General features: G+C 39.2%; 1 long non-coding RNA gene across 3 annotated transcripts; it reads right to left on the minus strand.

Annotated features, from left to right (window-relative positions):
- Window positions 1-266: 266 nt before the first annotated feature.
- LOC121096280 lies at window positions 267-10,758 on the minus strand. 3 transcript variants are annotated; one of them, XR_005830434.1, is made up of 4 exons: window positions 10,161-10,758; window positions 5,057-5,095; window positions 2,425-2,544; window positions 267-1,585 (listed from the first exon to the last, which is right to left on the minus strand). It is a non-coding gene; the product is annotated as an uncharacterized LOC121096280 (long non-coding RNA). The 3 variants fall into 3 exon arrangements; XR_005830433.1 differs by adding an exon at window positions 8,511-8,547 and having other exon boundaries at window positions 267-2,544; XR_005830432.1 differs by having other exon boundaries at window positions 267-2,544.
- Window positions 10,759-10,919: the final 161 nt, after the last annotated feature.

Consider the following 10,919-nt stretch of genomic DNA (forward strand, 5'->3'; position numbering starts at 1 on the left):
ATTACCTTTTGTTCTTCGTAAAAAAATAAACTGTCAAAAGCAGAACTATAAGACAAAGTTATAACAAACTACCACCAATTCTGAAAATAAAAAGAACATTTAATCTTTAAATTGAGTTCTGTTTGTATACTACCATATGGCCTTTGCTAAAATGTCAGAATAAAATACCTTAATTGATAGGATAACAAATTACAGAAGGTAATGCACAAGTTACTCTGCCATACAGATACTAAACAAAAAAAGGAAATCCTGAATTCAGACAAAGATGGAAAAAGTTACAATTTTATTTATTTTTTACATTAAAATCAATAAAGCAGTCATTCTACAAATTCTTACCAACAAAAGTTTGTAGGCTAAGACCCCCACCTAAATACACACATACATGAACACTGAGTTTCTTGTGATTAACATTATTTGGAAAAAAGCAATGAGAAACAAATCCAGTCCTTAAAATATTGGCTCACCTTAGTTTTAACAAGTACACACAGGTCTATCAAAAGGAAAGAATTTGGAAAAAGCATCTGTGCATCTTACTGAAACTCTTCAATTTATTTCTACAACTCATTTTAACCGAATGCCAAAGTTCATCCTGAGGTTCCTAAAGGTCCAATTATTTCTGCAGTCTAAAATTCAACAAAACTTTTAACTCTAAGAAATATCCAGCAGCACAGCAGACTGTAGACCTAAGAACTGACAATGTTAGTATTCCCAAATAGCCATAACAAATTTGTTAAAAATAAATATGGACACTTTTCCAGTTTTGGAATTAATTAATTTCTTGCAGAATTTTTTATAGGTAATAAATATGGAAAAATAACTAAAGTCCTGCATTCTGAATGGAAGAAAAAAAATCTCAAAATAAAACTGATGAGAGAGTACACAACCAGTCTTTTATTTATATATCTAACATTTGGAGTGTGGGCTAACAGGGAAGAACTGTTCCTTCTCAGAACAGCTCAAAAGGGCATAGAAAAATTTTCCCCATTTGGATGGCATGCCCATCTCCATTTATTTCCACAGGAGGTGGCATGCTGTCCTTCCAGATTTAGGAAAACCAAAAACCAAAACACGACTCTACACAAAAAAAAAAATCCCCACACATCCCAGTTAGGACACCAGTTACTATCACCATTCTCCTCACCACAGGCACCTCTACCCAACCCTCTTGGCTCAACCCTGTCCTGTCCTGCCTATGGTCTCTCCCAGTCTCAGAGAGGCAGCGATCCACTGAAGTGTTATTACTCAGAGGAGGAAAAGAAATTAACCATAGTTTCTTTGGTTCCAGGTCTGGTAGGTTTTTTTGTTAACATTTTTATTGTGTAAATCAGTTGGCTTTGTTTTTCCTGTGTCTGAGTCAACATAAAAAACACAAAAATGAAGCAATTCAGGTGCAGCTTGCTAACAGAATGCAGGGACTCCTATTAAGTAATTGTAATACATATTCTTATTTGCATGCCCTGTCCACAATAAGCCTAGGAACCCATAGTTTCTGGGTGACAGGTTTTTTGTGAAGTAGCAAGGAGCACTGCAGACTTTATCACTGCTGCTGACTGCATTTTTATCTCTCAACTGTATCCAGTAGTCCCTGGTTTAACAATACAAAAAAGCCACTTTTAATCCTACATTTTCACAATATGCTGTACAAAGAACAAAACCTAGCTATTTTATGCCCAAATTCAGAAAAATAACTGCTAGTTAGGAATATGCTTATGCTAACTAGCAGGTCTTCCATCTCTTTCTTCCCTACTTCGGCCCTAAAACATCCTGTTTTAGCCACTGTCCTTGATTTAAACTATATGATCAGCTTCGTGAACAAACCTTTTATTCTACTACACGGCAGTTTCCAATAATGTAATAATACGAAGAAGAATTCCTAAATAATATGGAGTCAGACTCCCTGGATTATATAGCCTAGACTCTGTAGTTCAATTTGAAAAGTAAAACAATCTTAAAAACCCCATTAATTGTGCTCTGGACAGAAGCATCCTACCTGTGAGGCTGACAGTGGTAAAGACGCTGCTAGTGCTTCTTTTACAGTAGCCCCTCTAAAAAACACTCGTCAAGGAGTACCCACTATAAAACCTATACTCAACAAAATGAGTAAGTCCCTTGCACAAGGCTTGTATCTCATAGATTTTGCCTGTATGCGTTCAGAATTCATGTTTTGGAGTTATATATTTTATACAGTTGATCTCTTATCTCACAACTTTACTGACCATAAGTGTTCCTTGTACTATTTCAGTTTTAGAAGGTTTGTCAACAGACAGAAACCAATCCCCCCCTCAAAAAAAAACCCTACAACCACAAAGGAAATGTAAAAAAAAAAAAAAAAAAAAAAAGAAAGAAAAAGGGCAAAACAAACTCTTCTCACTTCATTTCAAAGTTTTACCAAGCCTAACAATTCATCATCTGTTTCCCACTTACTGATCTTCCTGTCAATAGGCTGGGTTACTTGCAGTATTTGCTTTCTATGTAGACAAAACTTAGTTGCATTCTTGGACAGTGGGAGGTATATGCAGAAGCAGACAAATCAGGAGCACAAATCTGTAAAGGAAAAGAAAACATAAAACCACCACTTTGTAACAGGCTTAGAACCATCATTTTCTTAAATCTAACATTTAAATATAGCGATTACAGATTTTCTCACTCTAGCTAATCCTTTACTGTTATCTTCTGCAGTTGCAGCGAGAAAAATTACTAATTTTTAAAGTTTGATCTTAACAGCATTTTTACCAGGGCCTTTACCGGCACTGTACTCATAGCTAGTCCCAGTGACTAATATCGCATGACTGTAAACTCTGATGGGCTACTGATTTTTGTAAACACTTGGATACCTGCTGTGGGGGAAGGTTTATGTCTTTTATAATTTTGGTTAATTTTTTTTACAATATATTCAGCTCAGGTGCTGCCACATACAATGTTCATAAGGCACTCACACTTTACATCTATTCAGTCACGAATATAGATGCTCTATGAAATTCAAAGTGTTTAAACAAATAGAAGAGGATTCCTTTTTGTGTTTCCATTGATTATTGCGAAGCAAAGACCGCTATCAATGAACTAACACAGAAGCTCTTATATCAGTTAAGTCACACAGTACAGTGAATTATGCGTCATAATATTAAAACCTATCTCCAGCTACCTAACCAAAACACAGGGTATGACACAAAGGAAGGTGAAGTTAGGGGATGAGTGGATAGACTGGGGCACATGCTTGTTAGAAGTGAATGTTTATACATAAAATATCAGCAGAAATCATCTATCAAAGATGCCTTTGGCAGTTCAGCAGTATCTGTAGGGAGTAGATCTCTAGCAGTGGGCTCAGAGTGCAACCCTGAAACCTGGATCATGCCTTTGGTTTTTCAGAACACTAGATGTCTAGTAAGAATGGACCTCATAACAGGCTCCTAGACTATAACACATTTCAAGTTTTAATTAGGCAGGCCCTTAAACAGAAGATAAAAGCCACCTTCATTAAAAGGGATGTAATTTAGATGAAAGACTGAACTAGATATGAGCAAGTAAAAACCTCATCTCCAGCATAAGAGCATTTAGCACATTGGTTGAGAGTGAATTTGAAGTGAGTATTTTTCTAAAAACTATTGTGGAAACTAATGATAGCAAGGTCTTAGTGGCATGCAGCATTTTCACCCTAAAGTTATATAAGCATGAGCTTTTGTTTTTCCTCTTGGTTTAACAAACACTCCAGCAGAAATGCTGTGAACTGCTGCATCTTCCTAAGGAGAATTTTCCTAGTGTGGAATGACCCTTTATGTATTCATCCATATCCTCAAATGCAAGATTGTGGATTTCAGTTTTATATTTATGTAGTTTTATCTGCCTCAAACAGAAGAGAGAATAATCATTCCTGAAAGCATTATATAATACAACCTGAAGAGCCAGACACAGCCATATTGATTTGTTTGTTTGGGGTTTTTTAAAAGAATACACTTAAGAGAACCATTTCTACTCCTAGAAAAATATGGTGAAATAGTATTACAGGAGAAACTTCCATGTGGGAAAATAAATCTTACACATTTCAGTAAAATTAACAACTGCATTTTTAGTGCTTGCAACTCCATCTTACAAGTACTCTCAAAACAGAACCTCTTGCTGATGCTTCCTAAACTGCACACCTGAATTGTGGATCATTACATCAGCCAAACAATAGTTAGAGTGAGAAAATATATGACACCAGAATAGCAATAATGTTTTGGTATCTACATGATCCAGCCACACTGACCTCCAAAATGCAGCATAGCTCCATAACACAGGGATTTCTAAGGAATGATATATACTTCTCTATAGAAACCATGAGGCAAAAAACCAAAATACAAACCCTTATAACATCTCAGGAACTTTCTTTTAGCCATACACAGTCAGTGTTATTTTCCACTTCGTAACCCCCCGACCCTGCCCCCTTAAACCACAAGATGCCAGGTAGGATAAGCCACGGAGAGCAAAATTTAGCAGGACGTACCAGTATGCTGTAGCATGAAATATTTTTACAGTCCAAGGCCCAAGACATACAGCAAAACAAGCTGCCACTACCGGTTTCTACACTCTTTATACTTCTTTCCCCTACATGAAGGGATAGATCACCTTCCTCCAAATGTGGGTTCATAACACTGCTACTTTTGTTTTTTAAAAAAATCACTCAAGATAACTCCTACAATGGCACATTGTCTTAAATGGAAGGGCAGTACAGGGTTACAATAATTTTATGTGGCTTTTCCACATTAACATATTCCTGATGATTCCCTTATTCTCTCTTGTTTTTCCTACTACTGGTTACATACGCTGACTGGATCATCATTAAATGGGAAGCTGTTTGGGGCAAGGTTCTCTTTTTCATGGTTATGTACACAATATAGTAACATAACTGCACAATTTTATTTTTTTTATTCTGGTACGTGTTAAAGGACATTTTGTCTCAAGGAAGTGATATTAACTACAAGGACAAAATCTTGCACAGTATGTTCCTTTTGTAACGTTACTTTACAGAAGGAAAAGGAGGAAAAAATACTAGGAGGGAGCATAAACATCATTAACTTACAGTAAATTGTCACCTCCAGGTACAACAACAGTGGACAACCTGACAAGAAAGAACAGCATTAAGTTTAGCACACAATTCACTAAGTGCATGAAATGAAAGCAATTGTTTTGCTTTGCTTTTAAAAAAAAAAACCACAAAAAAACCCAAATGCCATGCAGAAACAGCAAAATTACATTTCTTATGGAAGTCCAACAGCTTTGAGTACCAATTAGGTGATATCTACTTTCCACTGAACAGTCCTATGGGAAGTAGTTTACTTAACTGTATCCAAAAGTAAGACAGGACAAAGTAAAAGCACACTAGCTTACCAAATGAATTACAATGCCTTTTTTCTTTTTCCTGTGGAAAACAACTGGTCCTAAACCCAAATTATTTGTAAAGAGATGCTGCTACTTTAGCCATGTACACGCACTGTTCATAGATAGATTGAGAATCTTCACTGACAATACTGAACGCCAATATACTGATTTAAAGACATACTGCCAGCTGTTAGCTAACTTTACTTTGAAGAGAGTATGGAAAAATGTAAGTACTTAAATGATTTCTGTAAACTGACTTTCTGAAATTACCTATTGTCCCAAGTTGCCTACGTAACATGAGGTTAAGCCAGCTAAACTCAAGCTTTTCCAGCAGTGTGTCACGACAATCAACTGGACACAGGACCCTCTTTACTTTCTGTAAACACTACAGCTTACCAGATATTTATATTTCATTTCTCTACAGTTAATCATGAGACTGAAAGAGCTGATGAGGAATACCTGCCCCTCCTGTCAAGAAAAAGAGGGTATTTGGAAAATTTTTCATTTAAAAGGAAAAAAAAAAATTGTCAGTGTTAGTGGAACTCACTGCTATAGAAAGTCACGGAAACAAGAATCTATAAATGGTAAAGGTGGAACAGGTATTTTCAAAACACATCTAGAGGAATCAAAATTATAATTTATTTTTTTTAAAGATACCAAGCTTTAAAGATTTGTTGAAGCTCTGAAGTGTAAGAGCCAAGAATAGGCTTCTTGCCAAGAGAGAATGGAGATTATGGCATCTGCCCCAAAATAAGTTCCTCTGCAGCCTTTGCTTTTGTAACTGTCAGGATCAAAGTACAGAACAAGATGGATGTTAGTACTAACCCATGTTGTTAGTTCTTGGATAAGCCTTCCTACATGCAACAAATAATTTCAAAATACTATTTTTAACAGAATGCCTAGTCCTAACATTCTCAGCTTCATTCAACATATAAACCACCAACACCATACAACACAGCCTGTTTCAAATTTTGGCAAAGATTTCAGAAGAACATGATTTGTTCAGCTGCTGGCAGGTATTTAAATACAGAAAACTGTTCAGAACTGCAGAAGTCCTTAGACTTCTCAAAGCAACTGCAACATGATTTTTTCCACTTCCCAAGAGTAAGTTACTGATGGTACTTATACAGAGTCTATACTCTACGATGCTAACTAAATCATAGAAGAATTCCATTTAGACTTGGACAGCAGATAGCTCTTGAAGCCTGTAACTGGCAAGGCAGCACTACAAAAATAAACCAAAAAAAGAAAAAATCTCAAGTCTCCGTTGGGGCATATTAACAGCAGCAAGCCAGTTAGTGAATGCTGTATTTTTGCATTCCACTGCCCAGTTACAGAAAAAAAAATTATGGATTTCTACTTTAATAAAGCATTAAGACTAAAATTCAGAAATACTAAAAAATGCTCAGCAAAGAGACCAATAGCCTGATTTTCCAGAGCTGTAGAAAACTCATGCCTTCCACCATCTTCCACTGGTTCCACTACAACATGGAGTCTTTGGAAAATTCAGGAACCTTGCATGGCACAGAGCAACAACTATCAGTCTGAAAGAACTAATAAATCTCACCCTGTCCACTCTAAGCCTCCCACTTACCACACAGCAGGCTGAGTTGTGTTTAATATGAAAGAAAGAGTACTTGACAGATGACACCTATGTATTTTCCAGCAGAGGAGTGAACAGACTCCAAGCAGTGTAATTTATCTGAAATTACCTTGATTCCAGGCATGCTTTTCTTAATGTGTTTAGGAAGAACATACTTTTCTTTACGAAACATTCATATCAAAGGAAATTACAAATCTTCACATTAAAGCACATTTCCAGGCTGGATGTTGCCAAAAGGGTTCATGAGCATTCTATTTTCTCTGTTTCACAAAACATGTCATACATTTATAATTTTTCTAAAGCAGCATCACAAATTAATTTGACCTGTTTCTAAAAGATCTAAAAAGACACAGATTTCAAATGGTATAAAGTGACATTCTCAAGCCAGAGAACTATCAAAATGCTCTTTCCAAAAAAAATGGAAGTGTAAAACTGTCACCATAAGATAAAAAAGCTAAGCATGTGATCTGCAGTAATTTCATGTGCTAGAAATTTCATAGGTGAGATGGACATAACACACAAGAAAGACACTGAGGTGCTGGAGTGTGTCCAAAGGGCAACAAAGCCGGTAAAGGGTCTTGAGAACAAGTCCTGTGAGGAACAGCTGAGGGAACTGGGCTTGTTTAGCCTGAAGAAGGCTCAGGGGAGACCTCATCAGTCTCTACAACTACCTGAAAAGAGGTTGTAGGGAGGTGGGTCTCTTCACCCAAGTAAGAAGAGATATAGGATGAGAGGAAATGCCCTCAAGTTGTGCCAGGGGAGGTTTAGATTGGATATCAGGAAAAAATTATTCACCAAAAGGGTGGTCAAGCATTGGAACAGGCTGCCCAGGGAAGTGGTTGAGACACCATCCCTGGAGGTATCTAAAAGATGTGTAGATGTGGCAATTAGGGACATGGTTTAGCAATAGACTTGTCTGACTATTAAACTAGCACTGCCTCGATCTTATGATTCTTTTCCAATCTAAATGATTCCATGATAATAAAGGCACGTGAAACCACCTAGTGTTTTAAGAAATTATTTTGCTCTGAATAGACAGTCTTTGCTTTCCTATAGCTCACAACTCAGTCAATATTATCATTATCCGCCACTGCAAGGTAATAACAATGAATTGCAGGAGTCCACAGTCTAAGAACCCAATTTTAAGCAATGAATTCCAAGAACCTGCTCTAACAACGATAACTGCAAGAGGCCCCAAACCTGTGTGGAGCAACCTCAGAAGCCATGCGGGTCTGAAGCTCACCTAATTCATGGATAGCAAAAGCTGTTTCCCTTTGAGCTTCTATTTCTACTAAAGCCTTTTAGCAACCCTGATAAAAGAAGCAGCAAGGGCTTCGCCTTACTTGTTTGCAACCTCTCCATTCCTTAATTCCCCTCCTCTCTGTTGCAATCCATTTTGCACTCCAGCAACCCCTTCCCTCCTGCCCAAATACCACCTTTCCTCCTGAAACTATGACTTTGGGAAGAAAGTTTTAAGAATAAATGCATAACCTCCAAGAACAAGAAATTGGCAGGCTCATAAAAAGAATCTCTAGACTGGCCCAAGTCATACCTTCTGAATGCATTGGTTACACTGCTGTCCTCCACGGCTTAAGTTTAGAAAGGAAAATTAAAAATAAAAATTAAAATTAAAAAAAAAAATTAAAAATATACAGTAATGTTAGTCCAAGCTAATTCCTTGTATGTAGTTTCTACAACAAATGCAGGAATGATCTCACAAACAAGTCTGCTTTAATATAACACATCTAATCCAGGAGCACCTAGACACTGAATGTGACTGAGGAACTATGGAGAAGGGGGCGGGGGAAGGAGAAGAAAAAGAAATTGAATAAAGGAAGAGAAGTTATATTCCAAGGCAAGCCAACTTTTAAGATTGCATGGGAAAAAAAAAAAAACAACAAACTCACTACATGCATTTGCTAGTATTTCAGTGCTTGCCTTAGTGAACACATGCTTTTAATGTAACCTGTGAAATGCCATTTTAACAGTAGCCATGCATTAAGAGAAACAGAAAGGGGCAAGCTCTTAAGACAATTCTCCTCCCAACCATACTGACAAGGAATCTTTCTTCCTTTCAGGTAATCACCTTTGCAACACTTGTAACAACTTTGCATTCCCAAAAGCTGTAATAGCTTATTAAAATTTTCAGTGGCTTTATCAGTGAAGAGAACTGTCAAGACACATGCAGTCATAACACTGCATGTATACCCAAACCTCACATCCTTAGAAATAAAACTAAAAAGCCTTAAATACTCCGTTTTAGGAGAATTAAAATAGTAAAGCACATTTTCCTGCAAGTTTTCTTATTGTGTTTCACATCTAAAAAGTACAAACATTGGTTGAAGATCTTCCTGTAGTTCTGGTATTTCTGCATGCTTTCTCTTACGTGAATTCTCTTGTGTACAATAAATGTGAGATTGCATTAGAGCTTTTTTTCCTCAGTTGTCGAGGCATTTGCAGCTAGCCAACCACCTATGCTTCTACCTCCTCCTTACTAGTCTTTCTTTCCAACTTTTGGAGAGAGAGAACAGCAAGCCTACAGGAGTCAGAGCTTGTTTTTCTCCCATTCTTGATGGCCAACTGCCAAAAGCTATCCCAAAAACAGTTCTTCAAAGGTCACAAATATTCCCCAAGCAGGAACAATCTTGGCAATATTTTTCTGCCATATTCTAGGAAGCACACGTAAATCAGAGGTTTTCCAAAGTACAGAATTTGACCATATTGGGTTGATTTCAAGACAAGTATCAAACAACAGCACCTGATAAACACGGCAAACTACATCAGGTTACAATCACATGGTAAAAGTACCAGGGTCACTTAGTAGTCACACCTATGGACACAGGTAGTCATCTTTCCTTAACCTCACTGTAAGAAAGCAGCTGTACCATTCTAGCTAGCACTCTTCAATCCATCGATCAACCAACCAACTTGAGGCAGACAGCTGCCAGGTCAAACTTTGGGAAAAATGGCTAAGATGTGACAAAGCAAAATGGATTGTGTCAGTCTGGGAATGTGAGACTTTAACTACAATGTGTAGCAATGGTAACTTTAACAGTTAAGCCTGGGTTGTTTTTTTTTTTACATCAGGAAATCAGACAGCCAAGTTCTCACTGCATCATTAAAAATAACTTTAAGGCACATTTAAAACATAGCCACAACGACCTATAATGTATTTCAATAGAAATAAACCAAACTAATGTACCTCCAGACTAAATAATAAGACGGTCACCATATTGTAACCCAACCTCTCTCTGGAGCCAGCCTCGGTCTTTTTCTTCTCTTAAAACCTGGAAATTTTGATATTAATTGGATGGTGACGCCTGAGCACTTGGTAACACACTGGAATTCCGATAAATAAAAATAAGTTATTTTGCACATTAGAAAAATCAGCATCACTTCACACACGCTCCACAGCACCCGGAACTACCTGCAGCGCTGCCCGCTCCCGGTGCCGGCTCCCCCGCGCCCTTAACCCCCTCGGCCTGGCTCGACCCCGGTGCTGCCCCAAGAGCCGCGGCCGGGAAGGCGGCAGCGCTGCCCCGCCGCGGCCGCGCACAGAGCCGCCCCCCCCCCGCCGCGCCCGGCATCGGCCTTCGCAGTCGGGACCCGGGGCCCGGCCCCGCCCCAAGGTGACCGCCCTGCGGCCCCGCTGGCAGCCGCTGCCCTCAGGCCGCGCTCCACCGCCCCAGCCTCCCCTAGAGGCTGCCCCGCAGCCGGCCCACGCTGCGCCGCCACAGCCGCACCGCTGCGGCCCTTGCCGCCCAGCACCTCCCGCCCCTCACGGCCGTTGCACCACTCCTCCCCACCGCGATCCCTACGCCGCCGGGGGAAATAGTCCCCTCTCCCAGTCGCTGCGGGAGCCTGGCGGCGAGGCCCTGACAGATATCGGCGCGGCCGGAATCCTTCCGCCGCGCCGCCGGGGCTCCGCCGGCATCCACGCCCCCTCGGCTAGATCCGGCCG

The sequence above is a fragment of the Falco naumanni genome, chromosome 12, assembly GCF_017639655.2.
Source record: "Falco naumanni isolate bFalNau1 chromosome 12, bFalNau1.pat, whole genome shotgun sequence".
Classification (NCBI taxonomy): Eukaryota; Metazoa; Chordata; class Aves; order Falconiformes; family Falconidae; genus Falco; species Falco naumanni.